This window comes from Choloepus didactylus, chromosome 4 (assembly GCF_015220235.1).
Source record: "Choloepus didactylus isolate mChoDid1 chromosome 4, mChoDid1.pri, whole genome shotgun sequence".
NCBI classification, from domain to species: Eukaryota; Metazoa; Chordata; class Mammalia; order Pilosa; family Megalonychidae; genus Choloepus; species Choloepus didactylus.
The window spans coordinates 81,717,271-81,738,311 of record NC_051310.1 but is presented as its reverse complement, the minus strand read 5'-3'; the positions used below and the strand labels follow the sequence as shown (position 1 = coordinate 81,738,311).

The 21,041-nt window shown below is 41.5% G+C and overlaps 1 pseudogene; it reads left to right on the top strand.

Annotated features, from left to right (window-relative positions):
* The first annotated feature begins 19,934 nt into the window (after nucleotides 1-19,934).
* LOC119532719 lies at nucleotides 19,935-20,625 on the top strand (annotated as a pseudogene).
* Nucleotides 20,626-21,041: the final 416 nt, after the last annotated feature.

Here is a 21,041-nt window from a genome sequence, read left to right as displayed (position 1 = left end):
CTTAAACCATATACAAAAATTAACTCAAAGTGGATCAAATACCTAAATATATGGACCAAAATTATAAAACTCTTAGAAGATAACATAGGGGCAAATCTTTTTGACCTGGTATTCAGCAATGGATTCTTAGATATGACACCAAAAGCAGGAGCAACAAAAGAAATAGTAGATAAATTTGATATTGACAATATTAAAACTTTTGGGCATAGAAGAAATTATCAAGAGAGTGAAAAATGCAACCTACAGAATGGGAGAAACTAGTTTCAAACCATATATCAGATAAGTGTTTAATATCCAGAATATATAAAGAATTCCTGCAACTCAAAAACAAAAAGAGAAACTACTCAGTTAAGAAATGGGCAAAAGATGGGAATAATATTTCTCCAAAGAAGACATAAAATGGCTCATAAACACATGAGAAGATACTCAACATCATTAGCCATTAGGAAAATGTAACCTAAAGCCAAATTGAGAAGGAGTGACATCATCAACATGGTGACATAAACAGCTAATGAAAACTTCTCTCTAGAGATTCAATGAAAAAGGAAAATTCTGAATTGTTTGAACTCTAGAGGAGGATATAGATTGGAGAAGGACCCTGCAAATTCTGACTTGAAGGAAGAGATGAAATATCAGGTAGGAATCTTCTGTCCTGGACCACCCAGTCCTCTCCCCTCCCCCTCACTTGGTCTCAGTGTAGGAAAGGCACAATATCAGCAGACAGGACCCCTTCCACCAGGAACACAGACTATAAAATCTCTCACAGCAGTGAGACATACTATTTGAAGACCTGGGGGACATGGGAAGACATTTCAAGGCCCAGGTCAGTGAGGGACAAAGAGACTGAGAAAACGTGGAAAGAAACTGTGTTTCCAGCCCTGAGTCTGGAAGTCCTTCCCCCATCCTTGAGGGAGGCAGAAGCCAGCAGCCATTTCCTTGCCTGGGAGACAGCTAGAGTACTGGGTCAGCTGAAGGAGTCCACTGTCACAGGTGAAGCCCCACCTTGAGCCAGATTTTGGCCAGCAAAGTGAAGGCATAGGAATCCTGCTGTGCTGGTTGTAGATTTATGTCCCCCAGAAAAAGCCATATTCTTTAATTCATTCTTGTGGGGGCAGATGTATTAGTGTGGATTGGGTTGGAACCTATTGGTTCAGTGTCCAATGGAGGTGTGACCCACCCAACTGTAGATGATAACTCTGATTGGATAATTTCCATGGAAGCGTGGCTCTGCCCATTCAGTATGGGCCTTGTTTAGTTTACTGGAGCACTATATAAGCTCAGACAGGAGGAGATCATGGCTAGCTGGAGCTGAGACAGACATTTTAAAGGTGGCCATTGGAAGTTGATGCAGACATTTTGGAGAATTCCATTTTGGAACACAATCTAGGAGTGAGCAGACACCAGCCATGTGCCTTCCCAGCTAACAGGTTATCTGGGTACCATTGGCCATCCTCTAGTGAAGGTACCCTTTGTTTATGGACATTTATGGCCTTAATACTATAACTGTGTAACAAAAGAAACCCCCTTTTATAAAAGCCAATCCATTTCTGGTGTTTTGCATTCTGGCAGCATTAGCAAACTAGAACACTCGCAGTTTCAGCTAACCTGTGTTGATGTAGCCTGGGCTTGGAGGCAAAGCAGCTTCTTAAGATGATTAAGTTACTGAACAGCACCATCTGCTGGATAATCCAGAAGTTTCAAGGGAATTGAAAACCTTAAAAAGATGTTCCAGACCCTTTCATAGGAACATAGGAGCTGGTCTACATGCTCTGTATGGAAACCTGGTCCTCTTTTGGCTGAGAAATACAGAAGATCCTAATGTTAATGCAGGGCTCTAAAACAAACCCAGGTGTTTCTGGCTGGCAAAAAAACAGAACACCACTAGTAGATGGCAGATTTGTTTTGCCACACATAGCTTGCTGGGGTGCCCAGTGCCTACCTCCCATCATTGTTGCAGGTCACTGTGGGTACCTGATTTGGGGGAAAACTGGGGAACAGAGCCAATCTGACAACTGGCCAGTGAGAAAAACAAAGCATGGATAGAGATCAAAGACAACCAACAAGAAAACCCTAGGCAGAAGAGAGAAAATGACCTCCAGAATAAACTAATCAAGAAAATCAGATGCCCAGACAGCAAAAAAATCATGAACCACACTAGGAAACAGGAAGATGTGGCCCAGTCAAAGGAAAAAACACCTCAACTGAGATTCAGGAATTGAAACAATTAATTAAATATGTTCAAACAAATTTTCTAAGTCAAATCAATGAGTTGAAAGAAAATGTGACAAAAGAGATGACGGATATAAAGAAGACACTGTGAGACCATACAGAAGAACTCAAAAGCTTGAAAATCAAATGACAGAACTTATGGTAATGAAAGGCACAATAGACGAGATGAAAAAACACAATGGAGACATACAATAGCAGACTTGGAGAGACAGAAGAAAGGATTACTTAACTAGAAGACAAGACATCTGAAATCCTACACACAAAAGAACAGATAGGGAAAAGAATGGAAAACTATGAGCAGGGTCTCAGGGAGCTGAATGACAACATGATGTGCACAAATATACATGTTATAGGTGTTCCAGAAGGAAAAGAGAAGGGAAAAGGGGCAGAAAGAATGATAGAGGAAATAATCAATGAAAACTCCCCAACTCTTAAGAAAAACATAAAATTACAGGTCCAGGAAGCACAGCATACCCCAAACAGAATTGATCCAAATAGATCTACTCCAAGACACTAAACTAATCAGATTTTGAAATGTCAAAGACAAAGAGAATTCTGAAAGCAGCAAGAGAAAAGCGATCCATCACATACAAGGGAAGCTCAATAAGACTAAGTGCAGATCTCTCAGCAGAAACCATGGAGGTAAGAAGGCAGTGGTGTGATATATTTAAGATACTGAAAGAGAAGAACTGCCAACCAAGAATCCTATATTTGGCAAAACTGTCTTTTAAAAATGAAGGAGAGTTTAAAATATTTACAGATAAACAGACACTGAGAGAGTCTGTGAACAGGAGACCTCCTCTACAAGAAATACTGAAGGGAGGGCTGCAGACAGATGGCAAAAGACATAAGAGAGAGATTTGGAAAAGAGTGTAGAAATGAAGATACCAGGAGATAGAAAGAGGGTAGAGATCAGATATTTGATGCTGAAGGAGTATAGAATGTCCAAGAGGATTGATTATATTGATCCAGAAATGGATAGCACAATACTTTGTGATGGTAACACAATATTTCAAGTACACTGAACAAAGATGACTGTGAGTACAGTTGAAAGAGGAAGGCTATGGGCATGTATGACACCAAAGGAAAGTCAGAAGATAAAGACTGGGACTGTATTACTTATTGAAACACATACTGGCCAATGATTTTGATTAAATGTACAAATATAAGAATGTTTTTTACGTAAGGGAGAATAAATAAATGTCAACTTTGCAAGGTGCTGAAAATGGGATGGTAGTGGGGAAAAATACAACCAATGCAAACTGGAGTCTATAGTTAACAGTAACATTATAATATGCTTCCATTAATTGCAATAAAGGCAATATACCAAAGCTAAATGTCTGAAAGAGGGGGATATAAGGGAGGGTATGGGATTCTTGGCATTGGTGTTGTTGCCTGACCTTTTAATTTAATTTAATTTTATTTTATTTTATTTTATTTTTTTATTCATCTTATTTTTTTTCTTTTTCCTTTTTTCTCCTCTTCCTCTTTCTTTGTGGAAGAAATGGAAATGTGCTCATATAGCTTGTGGTGGTCAGTGCTTAACTATGTGATTATACTGGGAACCACTGATTGTTTACTTAAGAGGGAATGTATGATGTGTGAATAAAACTGTTAAAACAAATAAACAGAGGGATACAAGTTCTGGAGAAAATGTGGAGAGAAGGATGTACCTAATCACCATTGGTGGGGAAGTAGAATGGTGCAGCCCATCTGGAGGGCAGTGTGGTGGTTCCAAAGGAAGGCAAGTATGGGGTTGCCATATGGTCCCACAACCCCACTGTTGGATATATACTTGGAAGAACTGAGAACAGGGACACAAAGGAACATTTGCACAGTGGCGTTTATGTTGGCAGTATTCACAACTTGCAAAGGTTGGACTTGGCCTAAGGGTACACTGACTGATGAATGGAATGGTGAACTGTGGTGTACACATACAATGGAATACTGAGCAGCTACAAGAAGGAATGAAGTTGTGAGGTATGCAACTAGGTGAATGAAACTTCAGGACAGTATGTTGAGTGAAATAAACCAGAAATGAAAAGACAAACATTATAATGCCTCACTAATATGGACTAACTATAATGTGCAAACTCTAAGAATTGAATCTGAAAGCACAGGTTATCAGGGGAAGGCTTATTGTAATGGCTCCTAGATTGTAAGCTCTTATAACAGTTACATCTATTCCTGAGTTGTAATGGCTATTTCTAAATTCTGAGATGCTGAGCTCTTTGTGTATAACCTGGTCAGTCCCTGGAATTTTGGTATCTGTGTGACACCTGAGACTCAGAGCCTGAGTTCAGGAACTATGAATGTCAGCATTACCCCATACAGCAAATGTTAAAAAGGGTGAAAAAGAAATCAGACTTCAATCAGAGATATGAACAAAATGGACTTGGTTAGGACTAAGGTAAATCAGACTAAAGCATAAATGACAATTTTGAGGGTATTTTAAAACTTCAACTTCTATGTGAGACCAAAGGAGGAGAACTTTATTTGGTGAAAATCTATATTTTCTGTAGCACACTATATAGTTTAACTTGTATGGTTAGTTTATTCAAATGCCATAATTACATGGAACTTTGAATAGGGAGTGATATCTGGTTGGTTTGTACAGGTTAGTGTGAAGCCCCAATACATCCCAGAGTAAACTGGGCAGAGAATAAAAATGTATTTGCAAAGCCCCCTTGAGGGACTGGGGGAAAATGTGGAAATATTAAACTTCCCCGACTGGGGAATTACTGTTATTCTCATAAGCACTGGGGACTACCAATTAGAAGACCAAGTCCTCGATCTTGGGGCTTGCCCTTATGAAACTTGTTACTGCAAAGGAGAGGGTAAACCTACTTGTAATGGTGCCTAAGAGTCACCGCCAGAGAACCTCTTTTGTTGCTTAGATGTTGCGTTTCTCTAAGCCCACTCGGCTGGTAAACTCACTGCATGGGACATTACTCACAGGGGTGTAAGTCTCCCTGGCAATGTGGGACATGACTTCTGGGGATGAGCCTGGACCTGGCTCATGGGATTGAGAAAGCCTTTTTGACCAAAAGTGGGAAGAGAAGTGAAACAAAATAAAGTTTCAGTGACTGAGAGATCTCAAATGGAGTCGAGAGGTCGCTCTGGAGGTTATTCTTATGCGTTACATAGATATCCCTTTTTAGTTTTTAGTGTATTGGAATAGCTGGAAAGAAACACCTGAAACTGTTGAACAGCAACCCAGTAGCCTTGATTCTTGAAGATGATTATACAACTATATAGATTACTTAGTGTGACTGTGTGATTGTGAAAACCTGTGTCTTACACTTCCTTTATCCAATGTATGGACAGATGAGTAGAAAAATGGGGACAAAAAGTAAATGCATAATAGGGAGAGATAAGGGAGATGGGATTTTTTTTTTTTTTACTTTAGTTTTTATTTTTATTATTTGGGGGGGGTAATGAAACTGTTCAATGATTGTGGTGATGCGTGCACAACTACATAATGGTAGTGTGAACAATTGATTGTACATTTTAGATGATGGTATTGTATGCGACTATATCTTAATAAAATTGAATTTAAAAAAAAAGCCAAACTGAGTTACTACTTCATACACACAAGGATGGCTAATATTAAAAAAAAAAACAAAAGTAAGAATTTGGAGAGGATTTGGATAAATTGGAACCTTAGTGCATTGTTGGTGGGAATGAAAAATGGTGCAGCCAGTCTGAAAAGCAATATGGCAATTACTCAAAAAGTTAAATATAGAAATACTATGTTATCTGGCAATCCACTTTGTTGTATACCCAGTATACCCAAGGAGAATGAAAACAGGGTCACAAACACATATTTCTACATCAGTGTTTACAGCAGCATTATTCACAGTAGCCAAAGCTGGAAACAAACCCAAATACCCATCAATAAATGAATGAATAAACAAAATATTTTACAAAACAATATAAAAATAATTTATATTTAAGAAAAAGCGGAAACTATGCTGAAACATGGAATAACTTTGAAAACATTATGTTCAGTGAAATGGGCAAGACATAGAAGGACAAAAAAATTGTTTGATATCATTTTTAAGCTATGACTAGAAATAGCAAATTCACAGAAATGGAAAGCAGATTAGAGGTTATGCAGCAGGGAGAGGGATAGAAGGGAAGAAGGAATGTTAAAAATACATATACATGTATGTATTTGCCAAAACCCAGGATCAGTAGCAGAGTCCATCCCTTTGATGAAGAAACAGGCCAATTCTCCTACTACACCCTCAACTTTCCTTCTCTATCTAAACTCCTCTTAGGGATAACTATTAAGGGGGCAAACCCAGAAATCTTCAGTTAACCAGAGGCTTCATTTAGATGAATCTGTGCTTGTATTCCAGCATTAGATGCCAGAAAATATCACTTTATGCAGGAGTAAAACTATGATGGGTTCACCGTAATAGATTCTAAAATACTAATTACTTTGTTCAAAAGCATGTGTAGCACCACCATGGGCCACAAATGGAAAGTAAAGTATTTAATTCAACATCTTTGAGATCGTGCCAATTGCAAACTCCTTTGGGACTTGTATGCCCTAGAGTGCATGGCACATAGTGTGTACTCAGTTCATCCCAGTCAAATGCAAATACACTGGTAATAACTTCTAGCCCCACAAACATGAGAACTATGTGGTCTGCTATGTCATGTTTACCAAGGAAGACGTGATACCCTGTGTTCTAGTTTGCTAATGCTGCCAGAATGCAAAACACCAGAAATGGATTGGCTTTTATAGAAGGAGTTTATTTGGGTACAAAGTTACAGTCTTAAAGCCATAAAGTGTCTATCAACTAAGGTACCTTCACTGGAGGATAGTCAGTGGCGTCCGGAAAATCTCTGTTAGCTGGGAAGGCACATGGCTGGCGCCTACTCCAAAGTTCTGGTTTCAAAATGGCTTTCTCCCAGGATGTTCCTCTCTAGGCTGCAGTTCCTCAAAAATGTCACTTTTAGTTGCGCTTGGGGTGTTTGTCCTCTCTTAGCTTCTCCGGAGCAAGAGTCTGCTTTCAAGGGCTGTCTTCAAACTGTCTCTCATCTGCAGCTACTCTCTCAGCTTCTGTGCATTCTCAAAGTGTCCCTCTTGGCTGCAGCAAGTTCACTCCTTCTGTCTGAGCTTATATAGTGCTCCACTAAACTAATCAAGGCCCACACCTCCACGGAAACTATCCAATCAGAGTCATCACCCACAGTTGCATGGGTCGCATCTCCATGGAAACACTCGAAGAATTATAATCTAATCAACGCTGATATGTCTGCCCACACAAGATTATATCAGAGATAACGGCATTTTGGGGGACATAATATATTCAAACTGGCACACCCTGTCATTTGTTTCCTATAGGACTGCATCCTTTCTTCACAAAGAGACTGGTGTGTCTCCAAGTGAGGGACTGTGTGTTCCCCAGTGTTGGGCCCTTCTGGCCCCTGACACAGAGCCTGGACTTTGCTAATGAATGTCATTGGCAGCAACAGCCATATGGAAGACATAGTTGTGTGTTCCAGTAATTTTGCCTCTAAAACATGCCCACCCTGTGTGAACAAACTGCTATGGGTGAACAGAGTTGGCAGCCTGTTTCCTGCTGAGGATTTCCAGGAAAGGATCCCAAAAACCACAGACATGAAATCCAGTCCTTGAGGCATGCATCGGATGTTGTTTTTGTTTTTTTCATTGTTGCTCTTGTTGTTACATATAAGGAAGAATATTCCAAGCACAGTGAACACCATGAACAAAAGTATACAGTTATGAAAATGCAAGCCCCAAATCATCCAAACCATGACCTGAGTTAAAACATTAGCTGCTAACTACTTAGACTCTTACACTTTTAAAAATATTGAGCAATTGCATTTTATGCAAATTTACATTGTGCAAATTTGAGATAGAATACAATTAAAATAGTAATAAATATCACATTATATTTAAAAAATGGAAATGTGAATCTATCACTGGGATTTTGTACTTAATCAAGAACTGGATAATTTTAGGATTCAAAGGCAAAGTGAATTGTAACCTGTGTTTAAAATAAGACATATGGAAGCTTTAACTGATAAACAAAAATCCCTGTCACCCATCATCAATGACTTCTGAACTGTATGGCACATGATTTTAGTGAACAACGCATTATTATTTTTAAATACACTTTCACAAATTAACAGATTTTCTTATACTATATTCTTGGGATTCAGTCATTAACTGGTGGTACCAGCACTAATTCTGAAAAACACAACTGAAAATAAATAACTTTGGAACTGAAGTTAGAAACAACACAATCAAAGTAGCAGGCCAATCATTTACCAATTATCTACGTATCTCTATTACCCACAAGGCATATTTGAAATTTAAAAAATTGCCAATATTCTTAAATATGAGTGCTTTGAGAACACAACCCTACTACTCTACATGGGAAAATTAGTCTTGAATTATGCAGGCCTATAAAAATGCATTTTTTCACGTGATATACAACTGCTAGGTTTGGAAGTCAGATTTGCCTTTAGAAAAGCTATAACTGGAACACTCAGCAAATATCTGGGGTTTCCAGGTCTGTAGCCCTCTTGCTATCCCAATGACCATAATAATCCCACTGTTGTGTTCATTGTACAGAATATATTCCCAGGTACTGAGCCCCATTTGCTCCAAGATGTGCAGTGCACATGGGAACCAGGCTCCAAGGAGGCTTTGAGGCAGGGTGCCCACTACCTGGCTCCGAGCACCCAGAGTCTGGAAAGCCTTCCGTTGAATGGTGAACCATCTATGGCTGGAGGCTGCCTCCCTGATGGTATAAAACCACCTCAGCACCTACACAGATTTTACCTCCTAAAGCCAGTCCTGAAAGATTATCATTCTACTGGATATTGGATCATTGGAAGCTCTGCAAATTGTCAAAATAATTGGCCCATTGGAGAACATCATAACTTGACCCCATAAGTATATATAGCCCTAATGGAATATATGGATATGAGAATATATAGGCATGAGAGATGGAATATTCCAAGATACACATGCCTATCAAAAAATGAGAAGAAAATCGAAGGCTAGAAAAATATTACCAAACATATCGGAGCCAAAGAAAACAGTAAGCCTCTTATCAAATGCACAGTTTTGCTCTTTGAACCTTTCCAGTGGGGACGCACAGTCTGTCTGTACGCCTACACCAAGGGACGTCTAAGAAAACACGGCTGAGTAACAGAGGGAAATTTTCTGCCACTCTTTCAAAACCTGAAAAGAGGCCAACTGCCTTCTCAGAGTCCAGCTCCACGCCCCATACTGGCAGTATGTCCAGACTCCCCTTGCCCAAATGGATGAGCAGTGAGCAGGATGAGTTTTGAAATGTGAACTCATATTTCAGCTCGAGGGCCTGAAATAAGGAGTCACAGGCAGCCTCAGCAGCACCTTCTGAAGAGGTGGGACCCCCTTGCACCTCTGCAGAAAGGCCTCTCCAGCCAATGCCCGAAAACTTAGCTACCCCCTACACACACACACACACACACACACACAGGTAACCTTGCTGCCAAGAATGGAGTGGCAAGAAGTAAAAGGAATAAAATTAGAAATTTTGAGAGAAGCCCATCAACAACAGAGATGCATCTGAAAAGCAACCCAAAGAATCTCAAAGTTCTGCTTCCTGGGGAAGTTTCAGTACGGACTGGCTAGTGGTGTATCCAAGCTCCACTCACCTCCAGGTTGTGATTTACAGTCAGAGGAAAAAAAATGCATGGTGTTCCCAACTCAATTCTTCTAAAATAAGCTTGGTTTTTTTTTTTTTCTCTAATATCATGACATATTTTCTATTTTTCAGTCACACAGAATGGCACTTATTAATAAGTTCTCAAATTACATATAGAGATCTAAAGCATAAAAAACACTGACATGCCCTGTGGCATTGTGGCTTTGAGTGCGGAATGGCATCTGTGTGCCAGGGAGGGGGACTCTCTGCAGCTATGGAAACGAACATCAGAGGAGGAAGTTGGGGGGGGGGGGGGGTGTGAAAAGGAAAAGTCCCCAGAAAGGAAGATACTAAGCCAACATCCATTAAAACAAACACCTCCCTAGTAGCTTAAATGATGCAACTCTCTTATGCCTATCATTTTATTAACACATAGCAGGGTTTTCCAATTGTAGCCTCTTGCATGAACACTCATACACACACGTAAATTTTTAAATACTATCTTAACAAATAGAAACAAGGATTTTTGCAAGATATAAAAGTGCTGGGCCTTCCTCCATTATGACTATCCTGTGTGTGCCTCCTCTTTTCCAGATGGTACCAAATAAAAGTAAGACCCCATCCAAATAGACGTTAACCAAATAAGCCCAATCCGAGGCTTTAATGAACAAAACCAGATGCATTTCCTACACTTCAAGAAGAATAAACAAATATAAAGTATACAGTGGGCCACTTCTGTCAGCTTACAGTGACCATGGCTTTGACCTGTGGCCATGATGAGTTTCAACTTTTCTGATGTATTTGTATACTTATTGTATATCAAAGGCTGTGATAGTGTTTAACACAACCTTAACCTTGGAATTTTTTGACTAGCTTTATTTTTCCTTAACATTGTTTGAAGAGGCAACTTTCATCTCTAAAATATTTTCCATTGCATCAACTGAAATGGGAAACATGGCTTTTTAAGATTCTAAAGCATTAATGATTAGCAACTAAACGTGCAGCTTGCTCTGTGTCAAGGACATGTGTCACTTTCCAGATTTCTCTGCTAGTTCTGGACAAACTCAGTTTTTATGTCCCCTCTGTAGCCTCTGCTTCAGAGTTTTGTTTAGGATGGCCGTGCAGAATGGGGGGCAAGCCTCAGGAATGCAAACCATCTCCCAAGGCCCCACCTGTGCGCTAATATTTTCCTGAACAACAGGTGGCAGTAAAGAGACACATTCTGCAGGAGCTAATTAAACAGTGTTTTTCCGTTTTAGGCTGGGTTGTACAAATGCTGCTTCAAAGAAAGGACTGAATGGTAAAAAAAAACAAACCCTGATTCAAGTATCTCAGCACACGCTGTTCTGCTTCTACATATGGCATACCTAGCTCAGAGATTCCCCACCCCCCGCCCCCAACACCTCCTTTTCTTATTTAAAGAACTCACCTTGTGGTATAAATAATTTCCTTGTTGTGGAGACCTCAGATTTTGCAATGAACAGACCTCCATCCACCCTGCCCACCCCGCCCCCACCCCACCTCCACACTCGCACATTGACACATCTAAGGGAGCTTGAGCTTGTCAAAAGCACAGATTCCAAAGCGGCAAAGCCAAGGGGTGCTTTGTGAGAAAGCTGCCATATTATGGGAACATTTGGTTTCTGAACTGCCTTAAAATGGTGACCTTTCTTCTATTGCCAAATAAACATTCTGCAAGCTGCCCTAGTGTAGAACAAAAGTATCATCCAATAGTTGATCATGCTGATCAAAGAGTTGTCTTTTAGGTCCTTTCATCATTTTGACCAGAAAAAGCGTTTGAATTCTGAGCAGAAACCAGCCCCGCTTTGCTTTGAATGCACATCTCATTTGGAAAAAGAAAATCTTTCAGGAATGCACAGCAGACAGCTCTTGAGAGAGAGAGAGAGAGAGAAAGAGAGAGAGAGAGACTGAATACATCAAGTCCCAGGGAATCCACATGACTAATTTTGTATTAAAAAATACTGAAGATGTCTGTTCCAGTGGGATCTGTCCCCCAACTATTAGTAATTGCAAACATTAGTCATGAAGACATGGAAAATCCAATATGTAGCGCATCTAGTACATTTTCCCAAAAAATAAGATCTGTGGAACTTGGTATCACCCATTTTGTAGCAGTGTGCCACCCAACACTGCAGACCCAGTTTCTAGACAACTCTGCCAAGTTTTCTGATTCATCAGGTCCACTGAGCAACTTCTGGAAGCAGCACCCTCCACAACGAGCAGGATCACATCGTTGGTCCTCATTAGCCTGTTATCCCATTGATAAGCTCTACTTCAGATACTATGGACTCAAATGAAAGAAAAGGAACTCTTTGAAATTAACTTAATCTGCCGCTCTGCACTCCCATTTCCAAGCTTCCAGAAACCAGAGGCCATTTTTTCTCACTGATTCATGCGACATTTCCCACACTCAGAGAATGAACATTTTGCAGGGTTCCCAAATGTTCATTGCAGTCTAGTCACTTCTTCTAAAGGTGACGACCACTTTCAATGCTCAAGTCTAAATCTCCAGTTGTGCCAGCAAGGTATGTGCCAAGCCAGAACTCAAAGAGCCACCTTTAATTCCTCCTTCTACCTTACCCCCATATTCTCTATCTGAATAATGGCCAGTGCCTCTTGCCTAAATCTGCTAAAGTTACCACCTGGTCAACTAACTCATACTCAACCTTCCAGACCTGCTAAGGCTCGGAGTCGGTCCTCTCTCCCTCCCCTGTACCTAAATTAAATCCTGCATCTGTGTATTTCCATAATCCCTCATGCCCACCTCTTTCATAGCAAAGTCACAATTTATTATAATTGTCTAATTGCATGCCCTTCTTCTCTAGGGGACTGTGAGCTCCTTGAAGAGCATAACTGTATATTCTCTCTTTTTCCCTCCTGATCCGCAAAATGTAGATGTTTGTCAGATAGATGGAGGGATGAGTGAAGGGTTGGTTGGAAAGACAGAAAGGAGCACTTCCAACAAAAAGAACATAGTTTTCCCTTGTCCTGCAGACTTGCCCAGGACACCAGTTCAAATCAGATCTGCCAGGAGGATTTTCATCTTAGCAACATTATTTGGATGATTCTTAGGAAAAAAAACTGTTTTTAAAGAAAATTTAATTTACATTCAAAGACAGTAAGCCCCTAAACACCAACTCCCAAGGAAAGAGCTCTAAATCATAAAAGCCTTGTTTTAGAGGCTGGACCACATTTAAATTCCAAATCAAACATGCTGCTATTCTGCACCCATTTCTTTATGCAGCTAACAAATGTGGCAATGCTATATCAGAAAAACCTACTTTGAATTCTTCCAGGGGGAACATGTCTGCCTAAACAATTAGAGGCTCTTGATCTACTGAGATTAATGACCTCTTCTTGGTCCTGGAATAATGAAAGTCCCAAGAAAAGGGGGGCAAAACTTTCAGAAATCCAGAAATCTGTCAGGCCTTACATTCCACCATGTGTCCTTAAAATACCACGGACCACTCCAGGTTGACGACTTACAAAGAATCCAGGTAGGGTTGCCAGATAAAATACAGGACACCCAGTTAAATATGAATTCCAAAATATAATGAATACTTTTTTTGGTATAAGTACATCCGGTGCAATATTTGGGACATATTTGTACTAAAAAAATCATTTGTCGTTTGTCTGAATTTCAAATTTAACTGGCCATTCTGTATTTTTATTTACTAAATCTGGCAACCCTAATTGTAAGGTGCAGGCCAGATGTCTCATCTTAGATTCCTATAAAAGCAGATATTTCTCTGGGAGTTCAAGTAAAAGTTGTCTGTCTTCAGAAAGATGTGTCATTCAGTGTAACCCTGCCACATGGAAGAGAGTTGTTCTTTAGTGTTACGTTATCAAAGACCACGGTCTGTCTAAGCTTGCCATCACTGAGGGAGCCTGCAGCCCTTCCTGCCTAACTAGCACCTTTTCTGAGCCAGCTTGAGCTTTTGAAATTTGAATATGTTTGCTGATATATTCTCCCTGAATTCTCTCAAAACCATCAGTGACGGCTGATTTCATGTGTCAACTTGGCAAGGTTACAGTGCCCAGTTGTTTGATAAGCACTGGCCTGCTTGTCACTGTGAGGGTATCTCCCATTTGGGATTTCCGTCTACAATCTGTTGATTGCATCTACAGTACACAAAGGAGAGAGTTTCCTCATTCAATCAATTGGAGGTCAAAGACCCAAACTGAGGGTTTCAGATCTCAAAAGAATAATTTCTGCCTCAACTTCAGCATCGACTCTTGCAGGAATTTCTAGCCATCTAGATTCCCCTGGGGAATTCTGACTAAGGACTTCAATATCACCTTTGTTAGAGCTTCCAGCTTGCACAGCCTGTCTTTACAGAGTTCATACTTGCTAGTCCCCATGGTCACATGAGCCAATTCCTTATAATGGACGTCTTGACTCTTTTTCTCTTATCCCAGGCTGAGCAAAACTGCCCTGCATCCCCTCCTCCCTTGGTTCTTCCCATGGACCCTCTCCTGGCCCTGCCTGCACATCTCCAGGATGGAGCCTTGCTTTATTTATTTATTTATTTTTATTAGGGAAGTTGTAGGTTTACAGAAAAAAATCATGCATAAAATAAAGAGTCGTCACACACCACCTTCACACACTACCAATCTGAGAATTAACAAAAATGAAAATCATTTTGCACACACATGCAAATGGAGAACCCATGGTGAAATGAAGTCATTGTTCCAAAGAACTTCTATAATCATCTCAGGTTTTGTGATGCAGTTACAGCCATACATATCGTTCTACGGATATCCTATATGCCCAGTTCCTTCTTTTTGGGTCCAGGTTCAGATGTGGAGGGGCTGGACCAGGATGAGGCAAGCAAGGTTCTTGGAGGACAACCTTGAAGGAGACTTACATTCTCAGAACCCACCAAGTGCCGAGTCAGCATCTGAGAATGAGAAAATCCTATTTTCCGCCCCAGGTACCTGAAAATATAGGTTAATTCCTCTTCAACTTGAATGGTTTTGGAGACAGAAATTTAACATTTCTAACAGTCTCATGGTAGTTATTTCTGGGTTGGCACAATCCAGATTTATGAGGAAAGAGATTGAAATTTTTAGCAAATGCATAACACAGTCCCTCACCTACAGAAAAATATATAAGCAGGCAACATCCTTGGTTAGTGCTTGTCCCTGTTTCATCAACTCAGTGGATGCAGAACGCCCATACACTGTCACATCTGCCGATCCTAATGGCCCTTTGGACAGCTTGCTGCTCCCCTCGAATTTCATTTCTGAAAATTCTATCCTCTAACCCCAAAATGACATCTTCCTCCCATAACATTATATATCATACACCACTACCACCCCCGTGGACACTCTGTGTGTCCCTCTGCACTCAGGGACAGCCAGGTGGCAGCTCAGACAGGGTAGCCTGCCTGAGCTCCATAACACTAAACCAGGCTGAGACAGGTCCCTTAAACACTGCCTGCCCTGCCCTCATGATCCCACAGCCCGAGAACTAGGCACAATTCAAGGACCCTCCCTGCCCTAAATTTTTATTTTTCTACCTGCTTCACTACAGCCACCACTTCCTGGCAAAATGAAGTAACAGTACCAAAGCATCTAAAATCCCACGTGGTTTTCTTTTCCCACAATGAGCCAGGCCACAAGTGAAGCTAGACATGGGGAGATAAGCACACCCGCATTTGGACAGGGCCTCTCAAGGAGGGCTGGGGGACAGGTAGCCTTCCGGAGGAGCCAACTTTAGTTCCTTCCCAACCACAGGTGAGAGGGTAGAGGAGGAAATGAAATGGGGGTGACATCAGATTCTTTAAAACACGAGAGACGGCTGTTTTACCAGGAGGAATCAGCCAGTGCTGAGTTTGAGATCTTGATCTTCCTGGAGTAGCTGTGTGACCTTGGGCAAAATACTTAACCTCTCTGAGCCTCACTTTCCCCATTTATAAAATAGAGATAAATATAGCTGCCTCACTGGGCTGTGGGCAGCTTAAATATAAAACACCCTGCAACTTGGCATGCCTATTTCAAGGGTAGTAGGTTCTCAATGAGTTCCCCCTCCCACCTTCCCTGAAGGACTTTTGAATGAGCCTCCAACCACACTAACTCACAGTGTTAATAATAAGGGTGGTGTATGGGGACTCTGTATTTTATGCTTGATTTTTTTCTGTAAACCTACAACTTCTCTAATAAAAACAAATAAATAAATAACGCGAGGCTCCATCCTGGAGATGGCCAGGTAGGGCCAGGAGAGGGTCCACCAGAAGGACCGAGGGAGAAGGGGACACAGGGCAGTTTCACCCAGCCCGGGAAGCTGTCGTTTGCTCTTGGGGCCGCAGGGAGAGGATGCTGAATAAAGACAGTCTGTCGGGACAGCGGGGACTCAGGAGCAGGGACCCGTTCCAGAGGGGCCAGGAGCTGTGCACGGTTAAACCCAGAAGTGCTAGGCAGAGCGCTGCGGGCTCTTTTGGCAAAAGCTGCCACCAAGACGCAGGGTGGTTTCATAAACCGGAGGGACCGCGGCGCTGAGCACGGCCCGGCACCCAGCCCGGCGGGCGCTAGGTGGCGCTCCGCAGCAAGGACGCCCCAGGCGGCAGCTCCGGGCGCCTGGTCCAGCGCCAAGCAGGTGATGCAGGAATTCTCAGAAAAAGCAGGCGCTGCCCAGTCGCTGATTGGTTCTGCCTTCCTAAGTATAACATCATCTTTTTTTTTTTAACACTCAGCCTCCAAAAGAGATGTAGGACAAGTTTTGATAGCAACAGGACTGTTAAATGCATTTATCAGTTTTTCCTGATTTGCAATGAGATTTGAAGAGCGGGTCACCAGGGCACCAACAGATTCGAAGGTATTCTAAATTTTGTAACTTTTCCCTGTGGGTACAGCCCGAGTTGCACAATGATCCTTTATAAAGGGATAATGTAAGGAAAGAACTGGCTAGAAAACTGTAAGGCCTTTTCTAATGAAATTAAATGTGGACCTGTCACCCAGGAAGTCCCCTCTTAGGGAGGAGTGCTGAAATCCACCAAAATTTGTATGAGAATGCTCAAAGAAGCTTTATTCACAAGAGTCAAGAGCTGGAAATAAACCTAACATTTGTCAGTAGGAGAATGGATGAATGAATTGTGATATATTCATGCCTTAGAACCACATGGAATCACACTCGGTAATATACCGATACATGCAATGACATCTGTGAATCTCAGAGACATCATGACCACCTACTATAGGAAGTCGTAGAGCATGCAGACCAACCTGCAGAGATGGAAAGCAGAGCAGTTGATATTTCTGGGGATGCAGATGATCTGGAAAAGGGCACAAGGGAACTTTCTGGAGGTTTGGGAACATTCTATTTCTTGATTTGAGTGGTGGCTATACAGGTGTGTACATTCTTAGGGCTGTATGCTTAGATTGGTAACATTTTTGCATTTTACTATATGAAAATGTCTCAACTGGACAGAAAGAAGGAAAGGAGGGAGAAAGGAGGGAGGGAGGAGAGAAAAAAGGAAGGGAGGGAGGGAGGGAAGACAGAGGAAGAAACAGAGAAGGAGGAGGGAAGGATGGTGAGATTGAAAGAGGACAGGCTACCTCCATTCCTGTATTTCCTATATTGATCTCTACTATTTCCAAAGTGTCCCTTAGGAGAATTTACCTTGGCCCTGGAAGTGGGAGAGTGGACAGGTAGAAAGATTCATGCCAGGGCAGAGGAGTTTGGATCAGTTTGCTTGGGGACACTGGGCAAGTCATCCAACCCTTCTCTTTCAGCACGGTGAGAAATGTGCTACCTCATACAAATCTATGGTAGAACAAGATTCAAAACCATTCTGACTCTCTGTTCCCATATTCTCTTTAAAGATTTCCCTCAGCAAGTTTTTTTTTTTCTCTAATTTGAAGAATATGGCCTATTTCTGGCATCTTTCCCTCCCGTCCAATTTTTTGTTTTGTTTTGAATAATTTAGCTAAAGACTTCATTAGTTTCTTTAAAGCGCTTATGTTTCCTGCTAATGAATTGTCCAAATCCTCATCATAAGACTTTCATTTCACTCATTAGATGCTTAATTGTCAAGCAGCTGAAATCATTCTTATTGTTTATTCTAATTGCTCTTAGGAAAGGACTAGAGGAATCATTTGTAATTTATTAGTCACATAAAAATAATGAGGGACAAATAGAGTTATTTTCCCTGAAGTTATTTTCAAGGTATGGAGGCGAAGAGGGGCATGTATAAGCAAGGCCTCCCTGGGCATCACTGGGAAAGGAAGGGAAATTCATCTTTGGGACTCTCCACTTGCCTTTCTCATCCTCAGAGTTGCTTTTTCCCACTCGCCCAAGCACATGTGGCTTCAGGAGTTGCCTGCTGTTGCCTCCAACGAAACCCACTCCTGGAAAGGATTTGGTATTGATGTTTATACCTCCATGCCAATGGGAGCCACACTGGTTGCTACCTCTTGGTGTAAGGGATCCAGGCAGAAAGAGCTGGGATCGCTACAGTCGGGATCCAGGGGCCCGAAGCACAAGTCTCAGGACTTTCAAGGGGTCGTGGTGAGCCTGTGCTGCACTGCACAGGACACGGGTCTGGTGGGGCACAGGGGATCAAGCCCGAAGCTACACGCCCTAAAGCAGGGTGCTACCTCCTAACAAAAGTGCATTTCATGTGTGAAGCCTGGAACCTGACACCTACACCCAGAGGAAACATCTCCCTATACTTTTGCACAAGCTGCCACAGAGGCTAACTGGAAGGCTGAATTGCTATTGTGAGCAGCACGCCTATTTTGGGGCGCCATCTAGCTGTGACTTGGACACATCACCCACCCCCAGGCTGGCCCCCCACAAAGAATTCACCTTCTAGCAAAAGAGGTGAGAATGATTCATAAAAAGATGCACAGTTATGACAGGAAACTGAACCTCCTTCCCAACTTCACCTTCCCCCTTGGCCCATTCCCAGTTGGTCTTTCTTTTGAGAAGCCATTTTCTTTTTTTTTTAAATTCATTTTTATTGAGATAAATTCACATACCATGCAGTCATACAAAGTGTACATTAAATTGTTCACAGTACCATTATATAGTTGTGCGTTCATCACTAAAATTAATTTTTGAACATTTTCATTACCACACACACAAAAATAGTAAGAATAAAAATTAAAGTGAAAAAGAACAATTAAAGTAAAACAGAACATTGGGTTCCTTTTTCTTTTTTGCCCCCATTTTTCTACTCATCCATCCATACACTGAACAAAGGGGGGTGTGGTCCATATGGCTTTCCCAATGACACTGTCACCCCTCATAAGCTATATTTTTATACAGTCATCTTGAGAAGCCATTTTTGATGCCCCTCGTTTGAGTTAAGTATCCTTCAACACCTAACTCACCAGCATCCTTATCAATTCTAATCATCCTGTCAGCAAACGGTGCTAGGTCTACATACACACATACATATGCATATTCTGTTGTTTTTAAAGTCATCACAATAACCCAGTGAGGTCTGGCTTGTCTCAGTCCCCTTGCCTATAAAATGGGGATAATGATGTTCTCTAACTCCAAGAATTGCTATGAAGATTAAGTAGAAAATACGTTCCCTCATTTGTTGAATGCTGCTGTGTTCTACTGATAGCTGAGAACCAGGAGGCAGGACTTCTTTGGTGCACATTAAGAGTGGGGTTGTTGTAGTTTGCCAGACTGCAAGGACAAATGCCACACAACGGATTTGGGCTTAAACAACAGGAATTTACTGGCTCCCAGCTTTGAGGCTTGGAGACGTACAAAGTCAAGGCATCGGCAAGGCAATGCTTTCTCCCCAAAGTCTGCACATTCTAGTGCTGGCTGGGCTGGCCATTGCTGGGGTTTGTTGGGGTCCTTTGGCTTCCAGTCCTCCCATGGCTGCATCCTCTCCTTTCTATTTTTTTTTTTTTTTTTTTTTTTCTGTGACTTCCCAGTCCTCTGTATAAGGCCTCCAGGAATCTGGATTAAGACTCACTCATTCAATTGGGCTACACTTTAACTGAAAATAAACTCTTCAGGCTTCTGGAAGAACCATCGTGATGGCCGCCCAAGGAGAACCCCAAGTTCAGTTTAAACTTGTAATTGACTGGCAATGGTGGTACTGGAAAAGCTACATTTGTGAAATGTCATTTGACTGGTGAATTTGAGAAGAAGTATGTAGCCACCTTGGGTGTGGAGGTCCATCCCTTTGTTTCTGCACCAGCAGAGGGCCTATTAAATTCAACGTGGGGGACACGGCTGGTCAGGAGAAATTCGGTGGCCTGAGAGATGGCTATTACATCCAAGCCCAGTGTGCCATTATAATGTTTGATGTAACATCAAGAGTTACTTACAAGAATGTGCGTAACTGGCATAGAGATCTGGTACGAGTGTGTGAAAACATCCCCATTGCGTTGTGTGGCAACAAAGTGGATACTAAGGACAGGAAAGTTAAGGCAAAATCCATTGTCTTCCACAGAAAGAAGAATCTTCAGTACTATGACATTTCTGCCAAAAGTTAACTACAACTTTGAAAAGCCCTTCCTTTGGCTTGCTAGAAAACCGATTGGAGACCCTAATTCGGAGTTTGGCCATGGCTGCTCTTGCCCCACCAGAGGTTGTCGTGGACCCAGCTTTGGTAGCACAGTATGAACATGATTAGAGGTTACTCAGACGACTGCTCTGCCGGATGAGGATGACAACCTGTGCGAAAGTGAAGCTGGAGCCCAGCGTCAGAAGTCTAGTTTATAGGCAACTGTGCTGTGATTCCAGTGGTGCAGCATGTTTGCCACTTTATTATACAGCTAAGCAGAACATGTGCTTAATCTTTGGGATGCTGAAGGAGATGAATGAGCTTTGGAGTGAATGTGGCAATTAAAAAAAAAAAAAACCTTCATTTTTTGGACGTGCATATTTAGCTGTTTTGGAACACAGTTGTTTCCTTTTTGAGTTTCAAATATAAGACTGCTACGGTCACATCATAAATTCAGTGGTGAAGTCTTGTTTGTTACTGTCATACCCATTCCTTTTCGTTTAGAATCAGAATAAAGTTGTATTTCAAATATCAAAAAATAAATAAATAAATAAATAAATAAATAAACTCTTCAACAGGTCGTATTTGCAGTGGGTTCACACCTGTGGAAATGCAGTTTAAGATTAAGAACAGG